This window comes from Rhinolophus sinicus, linkage group LG01 (genome assembly GCF_036562045.2).
Source record: "Rhinolophus sinicus isolate RSC01 linkage group LG01, ASM3656204v1, whole genome shotgun sequence".
Taxonomy (NCBI): Eukaryota; Metazoa; Chordata; class Mammalia; order Chiroptera; family Rhinolophidae; genus Rhinolophus; species Rhinolophus sinicus.
Window position 1 is genome coordinate 102,866,375 of NC_133751.1, and position 10,267 is coordinate 102,876,641.

Genomic DNA, 10,267 nt, shown 5'->3' on the forward strand with positions numbered 1-10,267 from the left:
GATTCCCACATGGGCCATGAGCTGCACCCTCAACAACTAGATGGAAAACAACTACTTGACCTGGAGCTGATGGGTCCTGGAAAAACACACTGTTCCCCAATAAAAAATATACATATAATAAATAAATAAATAAATAAACAAATAAATAAATAAATAAATAAAATAGATTTGATTCTCAAGACAATGAAGAGAAAAAAGTTCAAGAACATAATGAAGTAATGTTCACAAAATCCTTAGAAAAATGATTTCATACTAGTTCAATAAAATTAAAATGTATTTTCTTTTTTTCTTTTTTTAAGATTTTATTGGGGAAGGGGAACAGGACTTTATTGGGGAATAGTGTGTACTTCGGGACTTTTCCAAGTCAAGTTGTCCTTTCAATCTAAGTTGTGGAGGGCGCAGCTCAGCTCCAGGTCCAGTTGCCGTTGTTAGTTGCAGGGGGCACAGCCCATCATACCTTGTGGGAGTCAAACTGGCAACTTTGTGGTGGAGAGCCCACGCTCCAACCAACTGAGCCATCTGGCCACCCGGAACCTGAGCAGCAGCCCATTGACTTCTTTCTAGTTGCGGAGGGCGCAGCTTGCTGACCCATGTGGGAATCGGCAGCCCCATTGCCCAGAGCTCGAGCTCTAACCACAGGAGCCACCCGTCTGCCCCCCAATTGGTTTTCTTTTAAAAGGATAAATTCATTCTGTCCTGAAGATGCATAAATGGCTACCCATTGCTTTTAGAAGAGTGTACTGGATTGTCTGTTGACATCTAGGCACCCTTTTCTCCCTTCTGTGCTATTTCCTGATTTTCAGGGGATAGCAATTTGGAAGCTACATTTCTCAGACTGCCTTCCAGTAGGGTTCCGGTTTAGTGGTGGACCTGTCTGGGAGTTTTTCAACAGCACGTCGGCTGCCTTGAGCACTGGGTACGTGAGTAAACCCCCAGTTCCATCCTGCTTCTGCTTGGCAGTCTTTGCCTTCCACTGGTGTAAGTATTGTAATCGGGGTAGTCTGACCATGCGTCTTAATTGGGTGTGTTCAGACACCTGAGGTCGAAAAATGACGCTCTTCACTGGGTTTATGCCACAGGCAAGAAGAGCAGCAGTCGTGTCCAAGATGCTCTACCAAGGACAGCTGGGTCTTGGGGGACAGTGATGGAGTGTAGATCAACGATGCTGTACAGCACAGAGCTGTGCTCATCCTGTGATCTCACCCAGCTCTCAGTGTCTCTCAGGTAATTTTATTTGTAATTGCCGAGGTGGGAGATCCCTGTAGGCTGAATGTGGAGAACACTCGCTTCACGGCATCTTTCAGGGAAGCCGGAGCAGCTTCAGGTCCTGTGTGAAGTGCCGGGATGACTCTCCAGCACCCACACGCCTTCCGCATTGAGTATAGCGCCATCTTGAGAAGCTAAAATGTATTTTCAAATGTGAAATAACTCACTCATATAGCGCTGATTCATATTCATTATAAAACAAATAACTAAACAAACAAACCACTTGGTTGGTATTGCAAACTAGATTATGTACAAATTAATGCTGCAATCAATTACAAATGATAGGTTAATGGACAGTATTTCAAATAGGGCTAAAATCACTGATAATAATAAAGAAAAATCCTTAGAACCTGGACATAAAGAGGAACCTATAAGCACAGCCAAGGACGTGGAACTGAGGCTGTGGGCCGTTTTGGGCAATGGGAGGTTTGTTGCTTTGGAGAAATTAATGCGCATAGCTTTCAATGTCCATATAAGACAGGGGAGAAGATCTTAGGACCTGCATGAAGTGAGATTGCAGGTAATTTTATTTATCTCTGCATAATTCTCAGGGGAAGTAAAACTATAGAGCCTGAGAATTCTAAGCAGTAGATCTGGACCTCATGAGTTTAAGATAAAATTTATATTGCTTGCATAGTACAGGAACTTACAAGTATAGAAATTCATGTAAAAATTGGTGTCTAGCCAACTCTACTCCAAGAGATTTTGGTATAAGCATATGCAAAACAACTGGAAAGATGTTCCCAAAATGTAGCCACATATGATTGACATGCACACACACAGACACAAATCCTTATTAAAGGTGCATTCACAATTAAAAATGTACAAAACACAAAATAATGTGTGTATGTTATATTTACTCATATTTAGATGCATATTTCACATTTTTAGATATCTGGAAACAGGTTTTTTTAAAGAATATAAAGGGAAAGTTTCCATCTTACAATTTATGACATTTTAGATTTGATGAAGTATGCAAATCCATGAGGAAAGTCAAAGAAACAGCAGATAGCCTACCAGACATAACAAGTATTTAAATGATAGAATGATAATCTGAAAGACAATATGAAATTAATAGGCTTATAATGATTTTTTTCAATTAAGAGGTACAGTAGGAAAATAATATTTAAAAAAGAACAGGAAGATTTAAAAATCACCTAAATTAAAATTCTAGAAATAAAATATATGTTCAAGTACATTAAAAAAGCTTAAAGGTAAAACTTATAAATGTGGGGACAGTAAATAAAAACTAGAAAATAAGTTAGGGAAATTTCTTAGACTGCAACAAAATGTCAGAGATAAAAAATATGACAAAGAGATTAAGGGGCTTGGAAGAGAGTATGGGAAGTCTAATATCTGTTAACTGGGGATTCCAGAAGAAGAAAATAGAAAAAAGAGATGATAGGCAATGCTTTAGGAAATAATCACTGAGAATTTATTAGAATTGATAAAGTATAAAATAAACTCAGTCTCACAAGCACAAAATAAACACAAAACTGCACCTAAACAGAATAACAAACTAAACCTAGAACTAAGGAGGAAATTGAAAACTGTTTAGAGACAAAGGACACACAAAAAAACGCTCACTCTCTAACTAAACTTATACAATACAGATAAGAAGTAATTAGAGTCCATTTTGAGGCTTTATGTAACTATATTACAAAGAAAAAATGGAACAAAAATTCATGACCTATCTCCACAGTTAAAAAAAATATAAAAATAATACAGCAAACGAATAGAAAGCAGAAGAAGGGATATAATATGTAAAGGAAAAGAAATTATAAAAAGGAAAAACAAAGAATAGAAAAGATGAAGAGAAGCAGAAGCTACTACTTCTTTGGAAAAGCTAATAAAATAGGTGCTCCTCAAGCAAACATATAGAAATAAAAAGAAAATAAAAGACAAAAACAAATTTAGGAATAAATGACAAAAAGAGAAAAAACTATAGAATATTTTTTTTATATCTTAAAAAATACTGTGGGAGGAGATGCAAGATGGCGGAGTAGATAAACACTATGCCTGCTTCCTTCTGTGAACACCTTAAGATTATAACTAAATTGTAGAACAATGAACCTGAAGAACCTTCTGAAGTCTGGCTGAACACACATTTTATAACTAAAGATATTAGAAGAAGCCACATAGAGATGGGTAGGAAGTGCCGAGACATGAAACGCGCTGGCCCCAAAACTCCATTTGGTGGTTGAGAACATGGAGGGATATCTTGGCCACAGAGGTTCTCCCAGAGGATCAAGAGACCTTAGCCCCAACTGGCCTCCCCAGCCCAGAGTATTGATGCTGAGAAGAAGAGCCCGCACAACATCTGGCTGTGAAAAACAGTGGGGATTCTGATAATCTGGGTGGGATGGAAGACTGTGGGAAACCTAGGTGTCCTCTTAAATGACCCATGCACAGACTTTCTCATGTGCAAGAACTCCCTTTGGGTTCCCGTGGAGGGACTGGATAACTAATAACTCCGGGGGTGTCACAGGCATATAGGGCCAGAGCAATGAAGACAGCCATCCTCCTCCCATGCAGCTGGCAGGTGGGTACCATCTTTCATGTGTTGAGCCTACCCCCACAAGACAAATCTGAATCTGATTGGCTCCACCCTGATGACTCACAAGGACCCCACTGCACCCAACTCCCCCAACACCTGAGGCACTTTCTCTGAGAACAGCTAGCTCTGCCCACATTGTACTCTTTCTTGAAAACTATCACAGTCCACTGGACCCAGATGGGCGGCAGCTGACCTTGGTGGGCTCTGAGGCTTTTGCTGAGTAGTTCCAGGTTCAGCACTGGCACCAAACCAGAGTCTAAATTTACCTGGTGACCACAATTCTTCCCACTCTTGTGACTCCCTGAGACTCTGCCTCATCCAACTCATTTATCCCATGAGGCTTTATCAGGAGCCGAACCTTAAGGGAGTTGGCAGATGAAAACAGGCCTCTGGGTATTCTGGCTATTTGTAGAGCTACTGCAGACCTGGTACTGGTGGCAGTCAACCTTGGTTTGCAGTGTGGCCTCTCCCATGCACCTCCAGGGTTAGCACAGGCAGCGAACAACCACAGATCACTTTGTATCTCTTACCAGGTAGTCCCCAGCTGGTCACAGGCAGTGGCTGACCTGGGTCTGCACTGGAGCCCCTCCCAAGAGGCCCCAGGAACATCACACTTGGAGGTTGACTTCAGACCACAGAACACCAACAAATAGGCCCACAAGTGGCACACCCAAAGGGCAGTCTCAACATGTACAAGAGCCCACTGGGGTGAATGCCACTCAGTGGGGTAAGTCCCCTACACAACAGCATGTTAGCTATGGACATGGCCAAACCCCACAGCCAATCAGCCTGAGGGTCAATCCCAACCACTGATGTGCCAATCAATTAAGGCTCAAATATAACAGGAGGGCACACATCCCACACAAGGGACACCCCTGGAGCACCCACCGTAGGTGACCTGAAAGACTGTGCCAGGGCCCCACAGGTCACCTACTACCTAAGACCAACTGCCCAAGACTGGAAGACATAGAAGATCTACCTATTACGTAGAAACAAACAGAGAGGCAACCAAAATGAGGAAACAAAGAAATACATTCCAAATCAAAGAACAGAAGAAAAATCCAGAAACAGAACTAAACAAAATGTAGGCAAGCAAACCTACCAGATACAGAGTTGAAAACAATGATTATAAGGATGCTCAATGAACTTAGTTAGAAATTCAACAGATAGACAGCAAACATAAAAAGGGGCATAGAAACCATAAAAAGAACCAGTCAGAAGTGAAGAATACAATAACTGAAATGAAGAATGCACTAGAAGGAATCACCAACAGACTAGAAGAAGCAGACGATCAAATCAGCAATTTAGAAGACACGGTAGCAAAAAACACCCAGCCAGAACAGCAAAAAAAAAAAAAAAAAAAAAAGGAATTCAAAAAAAGAGGATAATTTAAGAGACCTCTGGGACAAGAAGTGTAACAATATTCACATCATTGGGGTGCCAGAAGAAGAAGACAGAGAGCAAGGGATTGAGAACCAATTTGAAGAAATAATGACAGAAAACTTTTCTAACCTGGTGAGGAAATAGACATACAAATCCAGGAAGTTCAGAGAGTCCCAAATAAAATGAACCCAAACAGGCCCACACCAAGACACATTATAATTAGAATTGCAAAGGTTAAAAACAAAGAGAAAATCCTAAAAGCAGCAAGAGAAAGGCAACTAGTAATTTATAAGGATACTCCCATAATATTGTCAGCTTACTTATAAACAGAAACTTTGCAGGCCAGAAGGAATAGCACAAAATATTCAAAATTATGAAAAGCAAGGCTTACAACCAAGATTACTCTACCCAGCAAAGCTATCATTTAGAATCAAAGGACAGATAAAGAGTTTCCCAGACAAGAAAACTAAAGGTGTTTATCACCACCAAACCAGTATTACAAGGAATGTTAGAGGGACTTCTTTAAGATGAAAAAAAGAAAGAAAGAAAGAAAGAAAGAAAGAAAGAAAGAAAGAAAGAAAGAAAGAAAGAAAGAAAGAAAGAAAGAAAGAAAGAAAGAAAACATCAACATTATGAATAATAGAATGACAATAGCTACATATCTATCAATAATTACTTTCAATGTAAATGGATTAAATGCTCCATTAAAAAGACTCGGGGGTGCTGAATGGGAAGAAAAAACATCCTTATATATGCTGCCTATAAGATTAAAGATACACACAGATGGAAAGTAAAGGGTTGGAAAAAGTTATTTCATGAAAATGAAAAGAAAAAAAATCTGGAGTAGCCATACTTATATCAAACAAAATAAACTTTAAAACAAAGGCTAGGCTATAACAAGAGACAAAAAAGGACCTTGTAATCCCACTTCAGGGTATTTATCTGAAGAAACCCAAAAGCTACTTCGTGGGGACCCGCACACCCATATGTTCATTGCAGCATTGTTTACAATGGCCAAGATGTGGAGGTAGCCTGGGTGTCTATTGATGGAGGAATGGATAAAGAGTTGATGGTACATATATACAATGGAATATTGCTCCGCCAGGGAAGGAAATGGGTTCTTGCCATCTATGGCATAATGAATGAACTTGGAGTGTACTGTGCTAAGTGGAGTGTCAGACACAGAAAGACAGATGCAATGTCATTTCGTTTATATGTAAACAAACAAAACAGAAATAAACAAAACAGAAACAAACTCATAGATACAGAGAACATATTGATGGTTGCCACATGGAAGTGGGGTTCTGTGTGAGTGAAAAAGAGGAAGGGATTAAGAAGTACAAATTGGTTGTTAGACAGTAATCATGGGGATGTAGGTTATAGCATAAGGAATATTGTCAATAATATTATAATAACTATGTATGGTGGAGATGGGTACTAGATTTGCAGAGTGATAGATGAGAGAGGGTTGGGGGGCAGGGTGTAAAAGGTGAAGGGATTAAGAAGTGCAAATTGGTAGTTACAAAATAGTCATGGGGATGTAAAGTAAAGCTTAAGGAATATAGTCAATAACATAGTAATAACTATGTATAGTGTCACGAGAGTATTAGACTACTAGTCAGTGGGAAAATTTCTTAAATTATATATATATATATATATATATATATATATATATGAAATATATATAGAGAGAAATATATATATAATATATATAATTTAAGAAATATATATATAAACTATGCTGTACACCTGAAATTAATATAAAATAATATTGAATATCAACTGTAATTGAAAAAATTTTAAAGGGAAAAAAATGAAGGGCAATAAGAGGCCCAAATTTCCAGGTATAAAACAAGTAAGTCAATAATATTGTGATAGCGTGGTACCATGTCAGATGGTTGCTGGACTTATCATGGTGATCACTTCTTTAGGTATTAATATATGAATGTTGAATAACTATAGTGTATACCTCAAACTAATATCATATTGTATTGTACGTTAGCTATATTTTAATAAAAATCTTTTTTAAAAAGTACAACTAAGGCTGATAAAATGTGACTTTGTTGAAATGAACAATTCTAGGTAAAGATTACTTACCAAAATTAAGTACATAAGAAATGGGAAATCAAACTTAGATCCATTAAAGAATTGCAATCAGTATCTAAAACTTATCAAGTGACAAACTGAATGCAGCAATAAATAAAATACATAATATCCTATTATAAGATGTCCTTTTCCACAGCCAGTGGAGGGATGGTTTTAGGAAAAGCAAACTTTAGAAAATGTAATCGTGTATTTTACATTAAATAGAATAATAAAGAAAAAGTAATGTTGCCATTTCAGAAAAAAAAAAAAGCCTTTGATAGAATTCAATACCCGTTTCTTTTAAAATAAAATAAAATAAATCACCTTAGCAAACTAGAACCCAATGAGAACTTCCTTAACCAGAAAATACAGAGGGTGACACAAAAATGTATACACATTTTAAGAAAGGAAAAAGCTGTATTAAAATTGTACTAATACATATTGATAACAAAATATGAAGACAAGTCACATTTGACTTCTGCAATTACAAGAGGTGCTCAAAGTGGTTACCATCAGCATAATTTTAATACAGGTATTTCCTTTCTTAAAATGTGTATACATTTTTTTGGCACCCTCTGTACATGGACCACAATCTCACATAAAACATCACACCTTAATGATGAAGCCTTAAGAACTTCTCTTGAAAAACTGGAACGCAATGAAGATTCCCAATATCAACACTTCTATTCAACATCATTTTGTAGCTCTTAATAAATACAATAAGACTTTAAAAAATGTTTTGCATAAATTTAAAAGAAAGGTAAGAAACAAATTATTTATAGAAGATGTGACGATTATTTTCATAGAAAAAACGAAAGCAAGTACAGATAAATTATTAGTATGAGTTCAGTGAAGTTGAATTAGAATATTAAATAAATACTAATTGTAATTATTTACATTATCAAGAAATAATTAGAAAATGTAAATTTTAATTGATACTATTTACAAGAACAAACAAAATCTTCAGGCACATAAAAATAAATCCAGCAAAAACTATACTTAACTTTCAAGGAAAATCATTAAACTTTATTAAAACATGTAATAAAAGATAGCTTAAATAAATATGGAGAGATATACCCTGTAATGATAAGGAAATCTGTAGATGATTAAAACAACATTTCTCCCTAAGTTAACATGTACATTCATTGTAGACCACACCACACATAGGCACCAGGTGCCCAGGAGAAGGAAAGGGGACACCTGGCAGAAGGTGAGGCAAGGACACTAAGGTAAAACTTATCTACTTCACAATTTACTTCTGACAAAATTTTATATTGAGAATTCACAGAATTATTTTAATTTTTAAAGTTTTCTGCCATCTTTATTTCTACAGATAAGAGTCTCAAGCTTAACAATGTTCTTAGTTGGAATACCTGGTCTGAGAGGGAAAATATTGAAATTCAGGGGCAAGTGAGTAGAGAATTCACTTAAATGAAAGCAATGTTATTAAGGCTTCAAATTTAAAAGCTTCAAACTCTTACACATAATTTTCTTAAAAGCCTGCATAATTTTACTTTTATTGTAGTCATCACCTTCAGGCACTGAATATTTTGAAGAAGCAATCACAGGAATCTGAAAAATCACGGTCTAATGAGTATCCCTAAATAAAAGACATTTCAGAAGCCCAACTCTAAAAAGCAAAGGTGTTTTAAATATAACAGTCCAAATTCTACATTTCTTCTCCACTGGGAAATGTAATGTTGTATATATTAAAAGCATAGAGGGAGTGTTAGACAAAAAACAAGTGGGTTAAAAGACATCACTTTTGGTGAGTTAAATGACATAAAAATAGAGAAAAGCAAGAAGTGATAGAAAACAGCTGTTAATAGAATTTAGAATAATTATTTAATTTTTGCTTAAAAAACACTGCCATTAAAATTTATTTAATTTTTATAGATTTACTTCTAGCATGTGGTGATTTCACTGTTTTACATGTGGATACCTGGTCAAAGATACACTAAAAATTTTATTATTTTCCCAATTTGCTAGCTAATACTGGTTGTTTCAATACCTCTTATTAAATAATTTTTCTCCCATTAATTTTAAAATGAAATTTATATGTATCTTGTTGGCTCCTTTATCAAATCTCTAAATATTGGAGTTCTTCAAGTCTTAATCCTGGACCCTCTTTGCTTTTCTTTCTGAGTGTAGGAATTCTCAAGGCTTTAAACACCATTTCTATGCTAACCATGAACAAATTTACATCTACAGGCCAGTTTTTTGCAGTGACCACCAGATGGGACATCTCCATTTATCTACTTTATGTCTCAACATATTAATACGAGATCCTTTACTTTGCCCACAAAACTTGGTTCCTCCTACAGTATTCCTGTAGCTCAGAAATTAGCAGCACCATAGACCCAATATTCCAAGCTAGAAATTTAGGGGATTTATCCTTGAGACAACCTTTCCCCAATGATTTTTCCTCCTTCACATCTAACTCTTCAGGCTGCATGTCCTGCCCAAGAATTATATAAACGTAGTAAACAACGTCTCCTAAACCACCTACAACTATACACTTTCTTTTTTTACAAGTCGTATCAATTTCTTTATAGAACAGTGGAGTTGTGAAAAGTCATTGATGGACTAAATATAATGTGATTTCATTCATTACCTTTTCCTCCCACCTTCTAATTTCTTCTAGCTGGGCTAATACTCAAATTAACAGAGGCAGATTAACAAGAGAAAGTGTCCAAAGTTTATCACTTAATGTTTTGTGAGTTTTAATGTTGATGTAAATAGTATCTTTCTTCCCCATTTACTTGTCTTGTTGAGAGCTACCCATATTAATACTGTAGACCCAGTCTGCTGTATTCCACCATGTTCTATAATGTGTTTTCCCAAATGTTATAAAGAAAACCTTTCTCTGTGCTTCAAGACACACCTGTGTAAGAGTTTCCCATGACTGTATAGAAAAGGAATAGCTGGATTGCAGGGTATGCATAATTTCAGTTTGGGGGAGACCAAGCATTCTCT

The 10,267-nt window shown here is 36.5% G+C and overlaps 1 pseudogene; it reads right to left on the reverse strand.

Annotated features, from left to right (window-relative positions):
* Positions 1 to 799: 799 nt before the first annotated feature.
* LOC109456500 (tryptophan--tRNA ligase, mitochondrial) lies at positions 800 to 1,391 on the reverse strand (annotated as a pseudogene).
* Positions 1,392 to 10,267: the final 8,876 nt, after the last annotated feature.